Here is a 21,576-nt window from a genome sequence, read left to right on the forward strand (position 1 = left end):
TTTGTTCACTAGATTCCACATATGAGTGAAATCATATGGTATTTGTCTTTCTCTGACTGGCTTATTTCACTTGGCATAATGATTTCCAGGTCCATCCATGATATTTCTTCTTTTTATGGCCGTGTAGTATTCCACTGTGGAAGTATACCACAGCTTTTTTATCTACTCATCTACTGATGGACAATTGGACTGCTTCCAAATGTTGGTTATTGTAAATAATGCTGCAATGAACACAGTGGTGCATATATTATTTTGAATTAGTGTTTGGATTTCTTTGGATAAATCCAGTGATTCCACTTCTGGGAATCAGCTTCCTATTTAAACTAGTACAGAAGAATTTGCCTGAAAATCTCTTTTAGAACCTTCTTCCCAGTGGACGTGGTGGATCAGCCAGCAGTGGCTGCCTGCAGGAACTGTCCCCTCTGGGAAGGATGAACAACTGAGGGATTCAGGTTCCAAGGTTTATTGCAAAAAGTCACACAATAAAAATTTTAGCTCAAGATTTGTTAGCTAGGTTTCTTTCGGTAGAAAAAATTGTGTGCATATATTTAAATCAGCTTTGTTCAGATGTAAGGTACAAGGTAAAATATGCCAATTTTAAGTGTATGATCAAATGAGTTTTGACAAATGTATACATTTGTGTCAAGTCTACCATAATTAGCGTATAAAACATTTTCATCATCCCCCCAAAAGTTTTCTTGTCCCGTTTTGCAGTCAACTCTTACCCTCATCTCCTACCTACTGGCAACCACTGATCTGTTTTTTATCTCTATGGAATCATGTGATATACAGCCTTTTGAACTTGGCTTCTTCCGGTTTCCTCTTGAAAAAGAGAACTTGTGAGCTCAAATAACCCCAGGGGGTGACTGAGCATTACCAGTGGCTCTCAGGGTTTCCTACATTTTTATTATCTTTGGAGGGGGTCGGTGGGGGAATTGTGAAGAGCTGTGGTGAGCTGCTTGCCTTTATAAGTGTTCCCTGGTGGCCTGGAATTGTCGGGATGGAGGGGATATCTGGCTCTGGGCATCAATCAAGCCTACCTGGCAGGGCTTTCCAAACCTTGAAAGCTGCCCTGCCACCAGCTTTCTTCAATATTTGTTCTCTAATCTCTACCCCTGTGGCACAAGTATCTCTACCTAGGTGATTCCTGATACTAATTAATGACGCACAGAGGTTAAGAGTGTAGGATTTGGAGTAAGCCAAACTGCATTTGACTCTTGTCTCAGCTGTTTACAAGTGATATGGTGTTGAGGAAGTTCTTTGATTTTCTGATACTCTGCATTGTTTTTTGTATAATGGGATAAAACCCCAGAGTCCTGTTAGGTAAATTAAATAATAGTAAGTATGTAAAGTGTTTAGTGTAGTCTTTGCCACATGCTCTGTGCTCAACAAGAAGTTATTATCCCTATTACTCATTGTAAACTTTAGGTTCAGATTGGTCATTGGGCTGACAGGACACAAAGCTAATTGGGATCAGAGTTTACATTTTCTGTCCTTTAAGACTTTTTGCAACTAGTGACTCTGTAAGCGGGTGCCATTCTGGTATGAAAGAGTTCCAAAGGCTAGAACACCCTTCCCCTATCTTTGACTGCATGATTGATCCTTGGAGCTTATGTTTTTCATGTTGTGACTCAACATGAGCAGCAGAAACTGAGGCTGTTTTCGTTTTCTTTTGAGCCACTGAAAACCTAAATGAAGGCCAGCTTTCTTCAAGCCCCATAGCGGGGACCAAAACACGTGCACATGTTCTCCTACTTGCTTTGCTGTGGTCAGTGGAACATCAAACTTCTCTGAACAACTGCAAGTATTTTTTTCTGTACTCTACTTTTAGTAACATATATTTATCTTTTAAGGTTAGTTTGCACTGCCAGCCATAAGGCTGCTTTTCTTCTCTTCTTGATTGGTGAGCCACTGAAAGGGAAATGACAAAGGATGGACAGAGGGTGACTATGTGGCCACCTTCATGATGATGTAGGGGGGTTCTGGTCATGGGACCCCAGTCATCTCAAACAGATGTCACACCATTAAGGATGATTAGCCTCCTGTGCTTCAGAATGTTCTGGAACAACAAAAGGGTGAATCATGACACATCAAAATATAAAAAGGAGGCACGTTTCTCAGGCATGCTCCCAGCCAGTGGAACAGACCAGCTGGCCTGGCTCACGGATGAGAGATGCTATTTGAGTTGTCAGTTCAGTTGCCAGGCCTCACATCTGTACGTCGGGATGCTTCCACTTGTCTCTGAGATCTGCATCTGCTCCTGGAATTCATTCAGAGGGAACAGCCCTTGGAATCAAGGTCCATGGTGGAGAAAGATGGCTTTCAGTCTGTGCAGTGGGGAGGCTTCTCCTTGGAAGCCACCCCTGGACATCTTGGAATCTGTGAACATGGTTTCCTCGACCTGAAATATTGCAATATTAAAAAAAGAGCTTTGGTGTGTTTGGGGACTTCTAAGGCTTTTTTTTCTAGAGTTCAGTGTATGTGAAGGATGAGGGTGGAATGATGAACAGGGGCTGGGGTTTATAAGACATCAAAGGGATTTGGTTCTTAAGCTTCCACATGGGAAATGTATACTGACCCCCAAGGCTTTCCAATCTCCTTTTTTTTAGTCAGATTCTACCAGCTCATGTGTTCCTTTTGGTTGTGGCCTCTATTGTGTTTATATCAGCACTTTCAGTGATTCCCTCTGAGTTTCACCTTGGTGACTGTCATCAGAGTTCAGTGCAAGAGCAGAAACAACTTCTTTTCACAGGGGTGCTGCTAACCCTCACATTAGATAAACCTCACTATCCCAGTGACTTAGAAAACAGCAGCGTTTTTTTGTACTTTCACTCCAGTGGCCACTGTTTTTACCATTTGGCTCTTGGTTGTTGCTTCTATAATATCTTCCTCGACACCTTTTTCTACCCTCACATGCCAGTTGTGATTTTGTCTGGTGCCACTATGGTGAGAGGGAGCTTCTCTTCCAAGGTGACTCTCTTTCAAACAGTGATCCAGGGATCCAGGCTCATTCCATTCTGTCTTGTGGTCCCACCATCACCACACATAGTGCCCAAGGTCATTGTGCTTGTCTGTATCAGACAAGTAGAGGGGGGAAAAGCAGGGAGAGTCTTAGGTGGCAATTGTTTAGCTCAGGTCTGAAGGGGCTGTTCAACACTCCTACTTTACCATCATTAGCATAGGGTCACACCTAACTGCAAAAGAGGCTGGCAAATGCATTGTTCTAGCTGGGTATACTGAAGAAAAGAAAACGGGTTGGTGAACAGCCAGCTGGTCTGACTCACCACTGTAGGTATTGCAAGGAGAAAGGATTTAATACAGAGAATTAGATGCCTACAAAAATCACTGGAAAGGCTGAGGAATGACAACCAGAGTCTGCTGTTTAACATTTGTCTTTATGGTCACACCCCAGTCATCAACCCAGAAATCCAGAAACTGCTTCTGCCACTGCCACTGGCATCATCCTCACACTCTCCAAAATGGTAGTGAGACAATGGAACATGGAGTCCATCTGCTACCGTCCTCCGCTGGTGCCCACTTACCCACTTGCACTCCTGGAAAGCCTTCCATCTTACAAGGTTGTATCAAGTGGATCTGGTTAATTGAACCTAAAATAAACCAAGAAGTGTATTTATCCAGGAGACTGGAAAATGTAGTTTGAATCTTCCCTGTCCTGTGATACAAGAAAGATGATGAAAGAGGTTGAAAACTGATGCCAGTGGCAATAGACCATATGTGGCCAGCCACCTCATTCGGTGGCCACTGCTCTCACCATCACTATGGCTTCGGCTAGTCTCTGGTGACTGCTTCTTTTATCACCTCCTTTGTCCCCTGATGAATCATCACTATTTTGTTTTTCTGTGCTCACACCCATTGGTGGCTTTACCTGATGCTACCATAGCAAATTTCTCCTTCAACAGTGCTCACTCTGAATGAATTTTGGAAGGTGAGCTGGTTTTTACAATGTTATAGTTCTCCACCAGACTCCATCGGAAATATTGCAATGGGATCCTGATGGTGAATCCATCTCAGGGATCCACCAGTGTCCTAGTAGAGTCTTGGGCTCCTCAATTTCCCATTGATGATAAGAATAAAAATCTCTTCTATTTGTAGAATGACCCAGAAACTTCCAGAATTTGGGGCATGCCATGTTTCTCATTTTCCCTGTGTTCATCATCCCTGAAATATTGGCTGATATATTTCCTCAGCAGAGCTAGGGGGTCCTTTGGCCAACAGGCTGCATTTGGGAGGTGAGATTTTACCCAGAACTCCTGAGGTAATAGTGCAGATAGGGACCACCACTGGGTCTTCAACAGGCTCTGATCTGCTACTCAGGAGAATCCCATTTAGTATGGTAGCATGGGGCTCCTTTCCAATGACACCAAACAGTTTGTTGGTTTTCTCAGAAATATCCTGGGCAGGGCTGCACTGCACGGCCCCACTGACACCATCTGCTGCTTACTGGAGCCCGGGTGATAGGCTTTTCTAGCAAAATCTCAGAAGTCACTGAATGAAGGCAGAACTGCCCTGGAGAGGAGGAATTCTGGCAGCATAAGCTCAGGGAATTAGTTTGGGAAAGAAACTTTATAATAACAATGTTCTAGTTCCTGCTGAATAAAACATTTGGAGAGCTTTTCTTCTCCCAGAAGAAAAATAAAGTACTGTGGTGGCAACAGAATGGTTGTTCTTTTTAAATGTTGTGTTTAATAAAAATCAGATGATTGCAGTCATTTGACCTCTACACTGCCCTCCCTCCTGATCCTGTACTGGGCATCCTGTGGACACATGTGGGCCACCATGTCCCGGGGCTGTACTGGGGCTCTCTCATTTAAGCAAATAGGGAAGCAGCCATTTGAGTGAATGGGTCATGAGCCCAGAGAAGCTACAACCAGCTGCAAACAGACCAGTAAATATGGTTGTTACACATCTGGTAGGTAGTTCTACAGTGATGCAGCTAATGGTGCTGGTATTTAAGTGGCTGTTAGTAGACTCTGGATTTTGTGCACCCAATTAAATAGTACCCTGGAAGCTCTTGGTGCTGCTCTGTGGTCATTTGTCTGAAGACCCGGCCAGCAGCAGAGCTCAGGTTTGTATGGCTGTCATCATTGCCTTCAGGGAGAGAAAATGCATTTTTTCAACGAGAGAGTTTCTAAAGTGGGCCCCACAACAGAGGGGCTTCTCAGAGGTGATACTTCTCAGAGGGGATGCTTACCCTGGCCCTCTCCAGCATGGTTCAGAATGCCAGACTGGCATATCATGCATTTTACAGTCTGGCTCTCATTAACCCTGAATCGACAAAATCTAGAGCCTGTTAATCCTAGTAATTCAATATTCTTGATTGCCAGGTTATTCCCTTTAAACCTCTGGCAAAGTGCAAAAGGGGGAGGTATTTTTTCCTTCTGAAGCCTCACCTATCCAGAGACTTGAGCTGGCTTCTGCCAACCTTGCCAACCTCTGCTAAGATCCTGAGGCCCCAAGTCTACTGAGAGATACTGCTTTGCCTTAGGGATTTGGTAATAGTTAAAATGCAAATATCTTTGGCCAGGAGAATTTATTCATAATGATGTGTTTATTTTTACACCTTGCCTGAGAAGTTTGAATAATGGAGAGCTTAGAGATTTTGAGGAAGGTGGGGCTCAGAGTGGATGAGACATCTCTGAAAGTTTGCAGGACAGGAAAAAGAGGAGACAATGGCAGGAAGACACACTTTATCTGCCTTTGCTGGACATCCCCACCCCCTGTCCCCTGGGAAAAGCTCTTGCTTTTTAAATTCTTCTTTCTTTTAGGTATTAAAACAGCCAACACCCCTACCACCACCTCCTAATATGCTACATCCTGCCCCCAAAAGGGTGGTGACATGGACCATGCTCTCTCAGACTTCCAATCTGCCTGCACATCTTGTTGGCCTGGGCCAGTCTGGGTTGTGCTTGTTGTCCTGGTGTAATTATTAATACATGTAGTAGCGCTGTATGGTCACCCTATTTGTAGGCACCTCATAGGAAAATATCATATGTTTTGTCTCTTTTATTTAACCTCTTAATTTTTTTTCTGATTTTGGTGGAGCAGAAAAGAGACACATGCTTCTACTTTCACACAGCAATTTAGTGAAAAGGAGAAACGTGAGTCAATTAGGAAAAAAAAAAAAAAACAAGGCAAGCCTGAAAGAAAACAAGCTACACAAAAATTCAGATTGCAGTGGTTCCTGGTTCCTGCTCAGGCCCCTAACGCTCACTGAAGTTGCCGCTGAGCACCAAAGCTGCGGTGGCATCAGGGAGAAGCTTTGGGAAACTGGTGTGGTGGGCTGGGATCTTGATTATCTTTGGCTTGAATGGAACTTTTGGGGGCATAATATGCTAATGATGGGGCTATGTGGTAGGAGTAGCATGTGACAGAGCTACTCGGTGAAGTAGGTCATAGTCACATCTGCTGCCAACTCCAGCAGTGAAGTAAAGGCTGGTAACTCAACCTGCTGCCTGAATTGGGGAGAAGGAGTCTTAGAATTAGGAAAAAAGGGCTGAGCATGGGCTTGGGAAGTTTGCTGTGCTGGATGGATGTATCCAAATCCCAGGGAGTTTGGGAATCTGTACACACACACACACACACACACACACACACACACACATTTTTTCATCCATAGTATTTACTATAGAGCTGGCACACAACATATAGACAGGAGGTATTAGTGTGGCAGAATGGATACAGATCTGATTTGGGTGGCAATCCAACTTGATTTCAAATCCTCCCAGCTCCACGATTTACCAGCTGGGTTACCTTGGTCAATGTGCTTAAACTTTCTGAGTTGCAGTCTCCTCAACTATGAAATAAGGTTACTGTGAGGATGAACTGATAAAATATGCAGTCCTTAGCTCCAGGTGTGGTCCATAGGATCAGTCCATAAATCGCAGTCAGCAGTTGTTTCCTCATTCTTATTCCAGCTTTAGTTTTAAGAACCTTTAAGTTGAGCAGGGGGAGGCTCGCAGAAGAGAAAAACATACTCTCTTCTGGCTAAGGGAGCATGCCTACAGTGAATCTTTTATTTAGTTTCAGATTTTATATTCCTTACTGGCAGCATCTGACCCACTCACCCCACTTCATATACACTGTGGGGGCCTAGCATAGGCCTGGGTTCTGGCTTCCTAAGTGTGTAATTGTTGTTACTGAAGGAATGAAGTTAGGTCAAGAGCAGGGAGAATGCTAGCTTTACCAGGGGCCATGGAGCTCAGAGTGATGTTTGGTTCTTTGAGGTTTCTGCAAGTGGATTCTGTAGAGATTTAGCATAGGGGTTTGTCTCTCAAAGATACTGCTCAGGGCCCATTCCTCTTTTTGTTTCTTGTTGTCCCCAAGCAATAAGAGGGTAACAAGATCTGCCCCCCAGAAAATGGTCTGCCCAGGGCCCGTTTCTGTTGTGCAATACCTGCATTTGGCCTTGACTCTCCTGTATTCTGTGCTGTGAGCAGAATATCAATTGGCATTGGGGAAGAAGCAAGCCTGTGCTGCCAGCCCAGCATGTGCCTTGTCAGGGGGAAGTCATGCTACATGCACGGAAAATAACTTCCTTCTCTCATTTTATAAATTAGCTCAGGATCCTTGGGATTATGAACCTTTATTCCCATAGTGCTTTAAAAGGAAAAAGCAAAACCAACAACAAAGGAATCATAATGCAGTTCTCTTGGCAGCTCCGAAGAGCAAGCAGAGGTAGGAACGTGATCTGACAAGTCCTTTGGGTACCCTGAGTTCTCCCCGCTCCCTGATCCTACTTTTTCTACTTAGCATCACTCCCACTTTGGCTGCTTTATCTCGAAAAGCTTTGAATAAGCCTTGTGATCTCAGTAAGGGCTGCCAGGCTGGGAAGAAGAGGAGGGGCTGTGCTTTCTAGTGGAGAAAGGTCACATAAAATGATGGATTCTTGTGCCTGGTGGTCTACCAGATTTTTCAGAATAGGTTTATCCTTTATATGATTTTTGTCATAGATGCCCTGACAATCAGAGAAAGAAATGGACCAAAACATCATCCAGACTGACTTCTTTGTCCCAGAGATAAGGAAAGTGGGGACCAGAGAAGGTAACTCACCCAATGTCTTCACAGGGGTGAGGATGACTGTGCTTCTACTTCACTGTTTTGCCTATCAAAGAAACAGACTTAGGGTTTCCAGGAGAAAAATGTGCAGATTTTCCCATTTTATTTTATTCTAGAGTGAAAAACATATTCCCATTTGTTCTTAATCTTCTACTTGTAAACTCTAATGACTAGTTCTAGTGTTAAGTACTTAACATAATTTACATAACTAGCTAATTGCTAAAAATTAAAAGTAGTTTTCTTTGACTTTTTATAATCCATGTTCCTCCCACAGAAATGAAATTTGAGCCATCAGCAGTTTGGTGAATTATTTGGCAGAAAAACAGAGTCCAGTTCCTGAAGGTCATGTTTTTCTCTGCTAATCACCCCTACACTCCCTTATAAAGTAAAATGTAGAAGTAAAAGGACATTTGGACTTGAAAGCATTACATACACCTGTCTATTCACTGAGCACAGAGGGGACTTAATACAGTAAATAAGTGCAGGGAGATCAAGACCCTCCGGGGTCTTGTTCCACCCTTTCTTAGCAGGATGACTTTGAGCAAAGAACCTGTCCCTAAGCCTCTGGTTTCTCAGCTGCAATATGGGTTTGATTGCTGTGCCTATTTTGTAGAAGTGTTAAGAGTATTAAGTGGATTGCTATACATGTAAAGTTTTAATAAAGTATATGGCACATAGTAAGCCTTTGATAAATGTTATTATTAGTATTGTTAGTAAATAGTTATGGACAAATTTTAAAGTTCATAAAAATATGAAGCAGGAAAGTTGCCTCGATTTCATTCCTCAGAGTTTGCTGTTTGTCCCATTATGAAATCCTCATAATTAACATAATGCACGTATAATTTAGTAGGCTGCTTTCATTCATTTAGTATTCTTTTGTGAACATCCTCCCTTCTTCAAATACATGATTTTTAATATCTATAAAATGTTTCATAAATAAACCATAATTTATTTAACTATTTCCCCATTGTAACAATTAATTTTGTTTTTCCTTTTTTTTTTTTTTACAGATATCTTGGCATATAGATCTTTGTCTGACCTTTTCATTATTTTCTTAGGATAGATTTCTAGAAGTAAAATTATTGGGTCAAAACATAAACATACCTCAGAATTTTGATTCAAATTGGCAAGTTGCTTTGCAAAAAGAAGCAGTGTTTACTTTGTAAAGCTCATTCTCCAAAACTGCACACATCAACATTTTCCAATAAGCTGGGTTGTGTTTGTGTGAAAAGGGTAGAGAAATATTTAACTCACATCTTTGTTCAATCTACTCCTGGGCTGCCTTGGAAATGTCCCTGATTTGAGGGTCCTTTAAAATCTCATCACAGGAAAGCCCCATGTGCTCTGGTTTTGAGAGTTACCCACATCCAAGCTGACCTCATGACCTCAGCTTAACTAATTCAGACTTCTGACCAGTGGAATGGCATCCTCCATCATACCCGTCTTTAAAAGATTCCAGAACAGGTGAACCCATAGGTTTTTTCCCTAGTGTATTGCTATATGGAAAATGCCACTCATTTGAGAAATTACTGCTTAAGTTTACCCCCAAATCCTTGACCACTTGGTCTTATTAAATAGCACTCTCCAGGTGTGTGTCTGCTCTCCACAGTGTGTGGGTGGCAACCATATCACAGGGGTGCTTTGTCAGTACCTCTCTGGGTTCAGCATAGGAAATGTTTGCTTTACGACTTAGATGTTGTTAAGTTTCTCAGGCTTCACTTTGTTAGATCCAGAATCTTTACCTTTTCAGGAATCACCCTATTGTCACTATCTCTCCCCCACCGTTCAGGGATCCAGGACTTTCTGCTTCAGTGTTGCATACTTAGCTAACTGGTCTCTCTGTTGCTAACCTCTTCCTCCTCCAACCCACCCTACACCTGGCTGTCAGATTAATGTTTGTTACACATAGTTCAGGGGCTGTCACTCTTCAGTGATGACCACAAAAAGCAAACTCTCAAGGCTATCCATTGTGTAGACTCTGTCTCCTGGTTAGCCCTTAACACTTTACAGCCAAACCCAATCCTTTTCAAACTCATGTTTCCCTTTGCCTTCACTGTCCTCTTTTTTTCCCATGTCTCTCCTGAAATTTCACCTATCAGTGCCCATCCCAAATACCCATAACTGAAGCCTATCATAATGCCCCTTCAATGCAATGAAAGCTCACCCACCATAAACATCAAGCACATTAACTTTCCTTTCCTCAATTTCCCTCATAATACAATGATTTCTGATTCTCCCTTTGTCTCATTCTTGGTAGATAATAAAGATTATCTACCTTTATTATCTTCCCTTTGTTCCAGTCTCTGTAGAATAAACCTCTGGGAGGTAGGAAATGCTTGTCTCCCAGCTGTACCCCTTACATCACCCCAGAGTGCTTTGTACATGGTGGATGCTCGTGTTCTGCGACGGACGTTCTTTGACACAGCCCTCCTCTCATGCTGTCAGAGTGGGAGCAGCACAGCTGCCTGGATTCATTGTTTTTCCCCAGAGAGGCAATTATAACACTTTATCTTTCCCTTTTGGCTCTCAGCCAGTGGCTCTATACCTAGTCTCTAATTTTCTTTTTGTTTAAAGGAATGTTCTCGACATTCTGTCAAAGCAAAATAACAATGATAATGAGAATTGTTGCTACTTATTGAAAGCCTACTATGTGCTAGACACTGTGCATTATATATGGGATCTCACTTATTAACCTTCATAAAATCTTTAGATATTGTTATCTGACTTTATGAATGAGAAAATTGAAGCTGAGAGGTTAAAAATATACCAAAAGTCATTCAAGTAGTAGATTACAGTTGGAGTCGAGTCAAACCCAGATCTGTTGGCCTAAATCATTTTCAGTTTGTCCCAGTAGAAAAGGGTGACGTAAGAGTGGGCTGGATGTTAGCCTCTGGCTCACTTTTCCTGGGAGCTTACACCCTGAGGCTATTCCCTGGTGGGGGAGGGGTGGGGGAGTGAATACTTCCATTGCAGTTTACTTATGCTAAGCCCCCGGTTCCTTTGTTGCAGTGCTTGGGAGAGGACAGGAAAATGGAGTGAAGCTCCTGCTTGTGTCTAAATGCCCGTGGTGAGCAGCACATAATTTATAGGTCCCCAACATTGTACCCATACTCAGGGCTTCTTCCAGAGCTTTCTATAGCTTCCAGATCTACCACTGCATCAATGGGATAAATGTACCCTAGACATTAAATTATGAGAAACCTGACTACTTGCTACATACACTCTCCTGGTCATCAGCTTGCTCAGGAAAAGGTAGTTGAAAATGGGTATAGTAGTACTGGACTTCAAGCCAAGATGGAAGCATAGGTAGATGCACTTTGCCTCCTCACACAACCAAAAGAAGGACAATAACAAATTTAAAAACAAAAAATAACCAGAACTGCCAGAAAATAAAACTGTTAAAGAAAACCAAGGAGATAAAAAAGAAACATTCATCCAGGCAACCAATGAGTTAAAGAAGGAATCAAGGAGTTAAAGAAGAAATATTCATTCAGACAGGTAGGATGGGTGGAGATGGGAAGCCAGGGTGGAGAGGACTTGCAGAAAGGTGGTGGCAGGAGGACCAGGTGGTCCCACATTTGCATGTGGATAAACTGGAGGAACAAGTAGGGAGCAAGACAGACTGCACAACACGGGGTTCCAGTGCGGGGAAATAAAGCCTAAAAATGTCTGACTGAAAAAACCTGTGAGGGTTGAGGCAGCAGGAGAAACTCCCAGCCTCATAGGAGAATTTGTTGGAGAGAACTCTCCAACAGTGTCCTGGACTTCCACAGGGCCCTAGAATATACACAAAACCACCCACCCAAGAATTAGCACCAAAAGGGCCCAATTTGCTTGTGGGTAGCACAGGAAGTGACTGAAAGTCTGTCAAGAGCTGAGCAAGTGGCACTGTTCCCTCTCAGACCCCTCCCCCACATACAGAGCCACAATACAGCAATGTGGGTTGCCCACCCTGTTGAATACAGTAAGGCTGTGTTACCATGTAACAGGCACACTGAGACAAAAAAAATATGGCCCAAATGAAAGAACAGATCAAAGCTCCAGAAATAAACTTCTAGGAAGTCCAGGAACTCAGAGAGTCCCAAAAAAGTTGAACCCAGGAAGCACACACTAAGGCACATCACAATTATCCAAGATTAAAGACAAGAAGGGAATCTTAAAAGCAGCAAGAGAAAAGGAAAGAGGCACCTACAAAAGAGTTTCCATAAGACTATCAGCTGATTTCTCAAAAGAAACCTCACAGGCAAGAAGGGGCTGGAAAGAAGTATTCAAAGTCATGAAAGGCAAGGACCTATATCCAAGATTACTCTATCCAACAAAGCTATCATTTAGAATGGAAGGGCAGATAAAGTGCTTCCCAGATAAGGTCAAGTTAGAGGAGTTCATCATCACCAAGCCATTACTATATGAAATGTTAAGGGGATTTACCTAAGAAAAAGAAGATAAAAAATCTGAACAGTAAAATGACAATAAATTCACAACTATCAACAACTGAACCTAAAAAAAACAACAACCCCAAAACGAACTAAGCAAACAACTAGAACAGGAACAGATTCACAGAAACAGAGATCACATGGAGGGTTATCAGTAAGGAGGGGGAGGGAAGAGGATGGGGAAAAAGGTACAGGGAATAAGAACCATAAATGGTAGGTACAAAATAGACAGGGGGAGGTTAAGAATGGTATGGGAAATGGAGAAGCCAAAGAACTTACATGTATGACCCATGGACATGAACTAAGGTGGGGGAATGATGGTGGGGGTGGGTACAGGGCAGAGGGGAATTAACGGGAGGAAAAATGGGACAACTGTAATAGCATGATCAATAAAATATATTTTAAAACAAAGAAAATGGGTATATTATATGCCAAGGTTAAGACAACTTCATATATCTTACTTTAGGCATCAGAACTGGGATAATTCAGTGCTGGTTTTTAAAGAACTCTAGGAAACAGCTTCCTAGCATAGTGCTTGAAATAAAGTATTTAATAGACATTAATAATTGGATTAGTGAATGAATGAATGGTATTAAAGTTTTGTTTTTTATGGCGAGCAATAGGAAAAATGGGATCTTCCAATTATTACGAGTATGACTGGGTAACTCATTCTGAGCCTCAGATTTGTCACATGTAAAATGGTGATGCTAGTACCTGCTGTCAAGAACTATGTAAAGCCTGAAATTTTACCTTACTTCTGCTTTACTTGTTAGCCTGCCACAGTTTCAAAGGTGCTGGGAGAAGACTTAGACTTCTGGGTCAGATACACAGACTTTATCACTCACGGCACAGCAAAACATAAACATCACCATGTTAGTATAAGTTCCCCTTGCAATGGCTCAGGTGGATGCCTGTACACACAGCCAGCTATATCATAAGAGAGGAACTCAAGTCTCAGGGTCCTAAATTATGAAGGGGAGTAAGCATGACTGTCCACCCTTTCCACTGAAGGGCTATACTATCTCTACCTTTCCAGGCTGTTTGTTAATGTCCTTGAAAAGATAGTCTGGAACAAAGGGATCTATTGTTTTGCTTTCAAAACATGCCAAAATGCATGAGACCCATGAAGAATTGTCTCCTAACAAAACCTTGTGAATCTTTTTTTAAAAAATTAAATGATCTAACATACTGTATAAGTCAGGATAATTCAGGTTTTGCTGCACTAACAAATGAATTTTCAAATTACAGTGTCTTAAACTTCTAAAGACATGTTTCTTAATAATGCCACTCACTCATGGGGAACTGGATGGAAACCCTGTTCCAAATTATTCTAACTCTTGGTTCTATGTTAAAGGAGATTTCATTCTGTGGTTCATTGCTATCACAGAGGGAAAGTGAGGGTGCAAAATAGTATGCTGGCCCTTAAAACTTTATCCCAGAAGTGACATGTATCACTTCTGCTCACATTTATTGTCCAAAGTCACATGGCTAAACCTAACTTTGAAGAGAAAGGGAAGTATGCCCAGAAGAAGAACTGGAAATATTTATTTGGCAGACTGCACAAAATACTGCAAGATCCTTGCACAAGGTCTGGCACATGAAAAATTGAGGCTTCTCTCTTCCTTATCACTCCTGGAGCAGTTGGGCAGTCAGAAGTATGGGTTTTAGGTTTACAAGAAATTCACAGTGGTCATAGATCAGCTTGTTCTCTGGCTATCCATGGCTGTGGTCAAGAAAATTTCCAGAATTCCCAGGTTATGTGTCCAAGCTTGTAAATGAAATCAATCAATACTCATTATTAACATGCATTCAATTTCACAACTTTGTTGGTCAACATTAGAAAGAAGGAACATAGATTTTCTCCTAATTCCCAGTTATTGCACAGAGGTAATAAATAGACTGAGAAAGAAAAGAAAAATGTTGATTTATTTTTACTCATGATAAAATGCAATCATGGATTCACTAGCAAAAGTACTTCCTGACTTGAACTGGTCGCCCCATCTGACTAGAAACCATTGAATGCCGTAGAATGAAATAAACATTACAGATCATCATGGCCTCCATGCTTTAAAGTTAAAAAAAATGCCAGTCAGGTCTTAATTAATTTATTTAATAAATATTCACTGAGACCCCTCTATCAGGTTCTGTGCTAAGGATTTGATTATAGAGTGAGATGCAAAACAGTCACTGTTCCTGACTGCATGGAGCTTAGAGTCTAAGAGGGAAAAAAAAAAAAACATCATAAAAGCTAACACTTGTTTAATGCTTGCTTACGAGGGTCTGGGTGCAGGGCTGTGCAAACATGTTTGCATTTCATAAAAGGCTCAACAGCCTTGTATTGTGGTGGTTTATTACTCATGGTAACCCTGTAGAGGTAGTGAAAACCACAGATTGGAAACAGTGTAGTTAAGGCTCTGAGGGTATCAGATTTGCTAGGAGAGAATCCAGGTAGGTCTCAGAGTTCAGGTAACTCAGATTATAGATGCACTGACACCTGGACATTTTTGATAATCTGCATCATAAGAATCACTCTTGTCACAAGCTGTGGATTCCTTATCTCTAGGCTGCACCTTCTCTTAGTTAATATTGTCTATCAATGAATGAATTATTCGGAGAACTTATTGCATGTCTATTTGGTGTCAGGCACTGTGTACCTACAGTTATCTTTCTATAATTTTCTGCAAGGGTAGGAATAATGATTGTATTTTACAAGTGAAAAAATTGAGGATTGGAAGAGGAAAAGAGATTTCCTTGTTTTTCCAGGACTCCAAATTAGTAGAGGGAGCCAGAATTCAACCCATTATGTCTGAACCAGAACTCTTCCCAGGGGCATAAAGTTGACCCTCCTAACCACTGGCAGGCCTAGCCTGTGGATGCTCCCAGACCTATAACCATGGCTCCTGCCACACACCCCTAAGTCCCCCTGCAATAACACCAGGTTATAAAATCCAGGCAGCTTTAGCAGAAACAGACTCATTTTGGGAGCACCTGCCTCTCTTCACTGCAGCAGTACAACTTGCATCTTTTACTCACCTCTTCTAATGAATTCAACAAACATTGACTTCCATTTGGCAGGCCCAGGGGGCTAACTGGCTGAACACAACACAGCCCTGCTCTGCAAGGCTGAACATCAAGAGCATGAGAGAAGCTCAGAACCACAGCAACAGTAATGCAGGTACTTAACTCAAGGTTAGAGCAAATAAAGGGCAACAGGAGAGTAAAGAGAGAGGCAGAGGAGAGAGAGAGAGAGAAAAAAAGAGAGAGAGAGATAGTTGCTTTTACTAGGGAGTTCAGAAAGGTTCTGGGGAGAAGTGTGATTTGTCAGGGCCTTGAGGTAAGGCTCATGTGCTAGACCTGGGGCAGTAAGGGGAGTGGAGGGAAAGAGTGAGTGTGAAGGAGCTAAGTCATGCAGGCAGAAGAAGGTGCCCTTTCTCCCAGAAACTGGTAAGCTGGAGGAGAGGTTGTTTTTCCAGAACTCACAAAGTCTGGCTACTTTCACAGAGGTCCTAGGGAGGAGTGGTTTGTAGAAGCCAGGTAGAGTCTGAGGGGCTGCCTCATGAGTGAGCTGACAAGAAAAGACACTGTGGACACTTCAGAAGTCTTATAGGAAAGGGGGCCATCTGATGCCTAGTACCAAGCAAACTGATTTTTATTTTCTCCAGGTTGATGGGCTCTGGTGTCTGGTGTGCTGTTTGGGCTTTGTAAGGATGGAGGGACCTACGGCCCCCTCAGCTGGTGAAGGGCCGCACCCATGCCTAAAACCTGGCTGCTCCCAGCCTTGGCACCTCTGCAGAGAGCAGTCCCTATGGTGAGCTGATGGGCAGATAGCTGTCTCCTTAGGAGCCACCAGGATTCCACTGCTTTGGTTTGCCAGTCTCCCTGTGGAAGAAGCATGGATTTTTAATCCTGGCCAGTTACATCTGGAAAAAAACAATCCAAATGTTAATCCATCTGGAGAGAGAAGGAATCCATGTCTTCTGCTGCCTGCATCCTTTTGTTTTTCATCTCTGGATCTCTAAATCTCGTTATGAAGCTAGAAAGAACCCCCTGCCAGCCTGTCTCCTAGCCTTCAGGCAGCCTTTTAAACATTTCTTTATGCTTGGTCTCCTTATGCTCCTCACTAACAGCACTCCTTTCATCTGGATGTGGCACAGCTCTTGAAATAGCTAAACGAAGCCTTGCTACACCCCCATGAGGAAAGAGGCGATCATAGCTTGCTTTCCTCCTGCCTGAGAGATGAAGCATGGATAGTAGTGACTTGGTCAAAGAGTCCAGCTCCTCCAGCCACCTGAAAACAACAGCGCTGGCCACAACATCCTGCTCTTATGTTCCTCTGCAGGAGTGGACTCACATGTTCAAAAAGGATCTTGGTGTATTTCTTCCTAAACCTACTCCTGCTCCTGTGTGCCCTGTTTAGGAAAATGGCATCAACCCATCACCCAAGCCTGGACTTTCAACTCTCTTATGCTTTAGGGACTTAATGGCTCTCCCAACATGCACACTTCTTCTCTAATTCTTTCCAACACTCTAGGGCAGCCCACTTGCCTGGATTACTACCATAGCTTGCTCTCCACAGTCCCTGTTCCTACTGTGTTTTCTTCTTAATCCACCCTCCAGGCTGCTGTTGGAACAATCTTTCTGAAATACACAGTTAAGTCATGCCTCTGCTTAAAACCCTTCTCCTACAGGGTCGTATTTAAACTCCTTAGCCTGGCATGGAAGGCTCCTACTCCATGCTCAAGCCTACTTGTCCAATCTCATTTTCTACCTCTGTACTTTGTACTCTTCACAACTGGCCATTTAGAATCACTTTCTGTTTCCTGGACATGATGCATGACACCTTTGCACATGCCCCGTGCACTCTTACCTGCTCTTGGGGGAAATCCTAGCCACTATCAAAGCCCGGCTCAAGAGCTGTCTCCACTTCAGATGGAACTAACCACTTACTCCTTTGTGTCACATTATATCCAAGGAGGCGTAATATGGGATTCAAAATAATCCTTTCTACCAGCTAGTAGCTTGCACTTTTCTGTGTTCCCAGTGAGGATAACCATAGGGTAAATAATGTACAACATGATAAAGATGTCCATCTTCAGCTAATACTGTGGCATCTGGTGCTTTGATTCTGGACCTGGGGGTTAGGTGGAAAGTATAAGAGGAGACACCTGTGAAGACCCTTCTCTTATTGACCTTCATATAAATATGTGGTTTTGAGTTGGTACCAAGAATAGTACCTCTCTCTGTGGGCCGGTGTGTTCTTCTCTGATGTAAGTCGTTCCTGATAGTTCATTCACTTAGAGACAAGGTGGTCTTCAGACAGGAAACCAGAGCTTAGACGGTGGGCTTTAGTCAGGCAGGACAAGGAATTTTATGGCTTTCTCAGGGCTCTGGCCTCTTTGATAAGGACTTTCAGGAGTGAATTTAGCTTTGCCTGACTAGTAGTTCATACCTAGAATACTGAGTCCAAGTACATACTCAGTGAGGAAGAGTGCTGTGGTTGATGGGTGATGTCTGCCTAGAGCAGCCTAGGGAAACCATGCACCCTTTTGGCTACACATTGGCCAAATCTGTTGCTGCAGAGATTCACACAATCCTTGTAGGATGGCAGGGTCTAAATGTGACACACAGTGCATGGAGGCAGCAGGACAGTTAGGCAGGGAGGCTTCCCCATAGGGGTCACTTACTCAAGGTGGATAACCTACATGTGTAAACATGATCTGGTTACTTGCTATTTTTTGTTGAATTATCTTTTTTGATTCCTTAGCCATTAGTGTAATCTTCCCAAAATGTGTCTGGGTCTCTGCTTTGTCACAAGGGGCTGGTGGAGGATACATGTCTGGGCTGGTATGTAAAGAAGAATGGAGAAGACCAGGCTGCAGGAACAGTGGGACTAGCAGTGGGCAGCGGCCTAAGAACCCAAGGATACCTCAGGGCCCAGTCCTCCCTCCTCACACGTGGACTTCCTCTCCATAGGTGTGCTGAATTCTAATTCTCTGTCAATTTTTTAGCTTCAGTTTTTTCAGGATTTTGCTAAAAACCATTGCTAAGATAGTTAATCAACCATTTTAAATCTCACTTCCATTAGGAAAAAAAAGGACAACTACACAGAAAGGGAAGGCAACCAATAAGACTTAAATTGAATGAGCACTTACCAAGATATTTTGTATGTTTTACTTTTTTAAATCACTTTATTGAGGTATGATGAACATATAAAAAGCTGTACATATTTAATGAGTTTGGGGACCAACATACATCTATGAACCCATCACCACCATCTAACCATTACTTTCCAAAGTTTCCTTCCACCCATTGTATTATGATTTTATTATTATTATTTATGGTAAGAACAGTTATTTCACAATTACCCTATGAGGTAAGTATTATCATCACCATCTAATTGATGATGAAACTGAGGTTTGAATAGGTCCAAGAACAGGCCCTGAGCCTCCCACCCAGGCAAAGGCAGAGCCATGCCCCCAAACCTGGATATGCCAGTTCCTAGTGCACATTCTCCTTGCCCAGCTAAGCTCCCCCTCCCTAAGGGTCTTGGGGTTTACTTTCCTGGTGGAGCCACCTAAGGAGTATGGGCCTCAGGAAGGCTGAACAGGGGCAGGGACAGCAGTCCAGGGAGGAGCCAAAAAGCTCCGCTTTGGGCAGGCAGGAGAGGGCTGGGATGCTCTGTGCTCTTTGAAGCCGGGAAGGGAGCAGCTTCCCTGCCAAGAGGGACGTCTTTGAATCGAGGTGCCCATGACATCTGTCAGACTGTCGACTCTACAGGAGACCTAGAGTTTGAATGACATTGTGCTTCAGGGACTCCTCCGGCCTTCTGTCTGGACCTCTGTGCTAAAAACGCTCTTAACCACACGATTTGCCCTATGGATTTTTATGAATAAAAATTTCAAAGCACTGCATGGGGTGTTAGTTATGTGGCTTTCACTAAGTTTGAATGAGTTTGTATAACTAAATTATGGAACAACTTGTCCTTGCCTTCTGGGTGTGTGTGGTGTGTGTGTCCTCATGAGGTGGTGGGTGGGGAGGTGGGTGGGGTGAAGGCAGACATGATGACTTGACTGATGTCACTATGGATATTTGTAGAGACCTTATTAATACTCTGTAATTACATTATCTGTACTTTGATGCTAGTGTTATTGTTCAGTTGACAGAATACTCCCTGTTAATTACAATAAACAAAGGGTTTCATTTCTGTAAAAAAAGGATTCTATAGCTTCTTTTTGCCTAAAGCAGCCCAAAATACCTATCCAGACTTTTTTTTTTTAATGGCTGAGAGAGGCACACCCAAGACAATTTTTATCACAATTACATCTGTATAGCTTGCAAACAAGGAAGTGTATATTCACACCTTTCTGTCTGAATGTGGTGGCAGAGAGATTAGAAAGGTTTTGCATGCAAAGTTTAAACTGAAACTTGGAGTTTGTGTGACTAAGTAGTGAAGCTTGTCCCAGCATTGTTCCCTTTGGGTTTCAGTGTGCTGTGTAAACAGAAGCCTGGGGACTTTTTCTATGAGTTAGTGAGAAAGGAATTGAGATTTGTGATTCCTATTTCACAGATGAGAGGGCAAGAGGATAGATAAAGCACAGGCCACCCTGCCTGTCTGTATGAGTTTGAGGACATGAGAGAAGTAGCACAATAGTAAAAAACTGGCTTTGGCTCTGGTAGAATTTTAGCTCTGCCATGTATGTGTGACTTGTGGAGAGTTACCTCACTTCTCTGAACCTCATATACAAAATGGAAAGAGTAACAGTACTTTCCTTATAGTGTTGCTGTGAATGAATGGAAAACACGCTTAGCACAGCTTTGATTCAGGGAGTGTATATACTTGGTTGGCTATTATTTTTAAGATGTGCTCAATAATAATGTATGAAGGAGTGAAGAATATTTGTTCTGATCACAAGATGCTTCAGGCAGTGTTTTCAATTTTAACTTGAGCCAGGAAGAAAGCCTAATGAAGTGCTAGCCTCCCCCAGGAACCTTGTAACTTCTGATTGTCTGCAACAAGGATGACTGCTAATCTTCCTCTTTAACTGTGGTCATCTGCATTCTGCAGCGACAGCATCCAGGAATTCTTACTGGAGCCAGAGTGGAATTAGGGCTGGGCTTACACAGCAGGGCCCGAGGGGGCTGGTTGGTGCCTCTATAGCTGTATATGGTAATGCTTATTGAACCCTTGCCATGTATCAGACATTGCTCTAAGTACTGTATGTCAGAACAACGATTCTGTCAATAGGCACTATGGTTATTCCCACTTTACAGATGATAAGACTGGGTCAGAGAGGTTCATTTAGGAAGTTTCTGGAAGACCCACAGCTTATAAGTGACAGGACTGGGATCTGAGTCCAGGCAGCCTGGCTCCAGCTTCCACTGACCACTGTGTTCTATGGCCTCCTTCGAGCCTATAAATGTGAAGCTGTGTGAATATGATTTATGTAATTAGTCAGGGAACAGGACTTTCATTCTCTGATCTACCAAAATCCTGCTGAGAAATGTACCCAGGGTAGATCACCCAACCGGGTACCTGGAGCTGGCCCTGCTTAAATCTTTTACACACGTATGTGTGCGTACACATGCACACACACACATCTGTTTGTGGGTCTTTTGAAGCATTTCCTGAGGCTCAGACAGGCAGATGAGAAATAGTATATGAATCACAAATGGACACTGTGTAACTGATTTAAGGAATTTGGAAGACAAGGGAAGAAATGGATTTTCAAATATTTTGTACTTGCTGGAAGGCTCTCACAGATTCATCTTATTTCCAAATGGGTTAATACCCTTAAACATTTTTTTAAGCTTGTGTACGTGGGCATAAGATAAAGTCATTGTCTCTCTTAATGTGTCCACTTCTCCTAGGAATGCTCTCCCTGCTCTAGGCGAGAGCATTCCTAGGAGACAGTCACAGAGATGATACTGGCAGACAGAACTGGCATTCCAACATGTGTTCTGGTCTACACCTTACCACTGGTCCTCTCGAGGGAGTGCAGGGCTATGTAAATCAGCCAGGAGAAGGGCTTAGCAATTAAAGAACCTGACACCTGTGCGATTGCTTCAT

The sequence above is a fragment of the Desmodus rotundus genome, chromosome 13, assembly GCF_022682495.2.
Source record: "Desmodus rotundus isolate HL8 chromosome 13, HLdesRot8A.1, whole genome shotgun sequence".
NCBI lineage: Eukaryota > Metazoa > Chordata > Mammalia > Chiroptera > Phyllostomidae > Desmodus > Desmodus rotundus.